Source organism: Mobula birostris, chromosome 10, assembly GCF_030028105.1.
Source record: "Mobula birostris isolate sMobBir1 chromosome 10, sMobBir1.hap1, whole genome shotgun sequence".
Classification (NCBI taxonomy): Eukaryota; Metazoa; Chordata; class Chondrichthyes; order Myliobatiformes; family Myliobatidae; genus Mobula; species Mobula birostris.
This window is the reverse complement of record NC_092379.1, coordinates 50,652,321-50,653,107: the sequence shown is the minus strand read 5'-3', so window position 1 is coordinate 50,653,107 and position 787 is coordinate 50,652,321.

Below are 787 nucleotides of genomic sequence, written 5' to 3'. Positions count from 1 at the left end.
AAGCACTGGTGAGGCCTCAATTGGAGTATTGTGAGCAGTATCTTAGAAAAGATGTGCTGACATTGGAGAGGGTCCATAGGAGGTTCATGAGAATGATTCTGGGAATGAAAGGGTTACCATATGAGGACCGATTAATGGGCCTGGGCCTGTACTCACTGGAATTCAGAAGAATGAGGGGTGACGTTGAAACTTACGGAATGTTGGAAGAGTTGAATAGAGTGGACGTGGAGAGGATGTTTCCTCTGGTGGGGGAGTGTAGGACCAGAAGGCACAGCCTCAGAATAGAGGGGTGTCCGCTCAAAAAGGAGGTGAGAAGCAATTTCTTTAGCCAGAGAGTGGTGAATCTGTGGAATGTATGGCCATTAGGGACTGTGGAGGCCAAGTCATTGGGTATATTTAAGGCAGAGGTTGATAGATTCATGATTAATCAAGACGTGAAGGGATACGGGGAAAGGGCAGGAGATTGGGGCTGAGAGGAAAATTGGATCAGCCATGATGAAATGTGAGAGCAGACCTGATGGGCCGAATGGCCTAATTCTGCTCCTATTCCTTATCGTCTATCTGTGTATTTATTTATTTTGTACTTGTGCTGTTTGTCTTCTTTTACACAGTTGTTTGACACTTTGTGCATAGTTTTTCATTGATAAGAAAGCGCTGATAATCACTCATACCTGTCAAAACCTGAGTAATGTTAATAAGTTAAATTATTGAAAAATGTCTTAAAATATTAAAATACTGATAGGAATAACGCTCTTTAAAATATCTGACACTAGAGATTCTGCTGGAA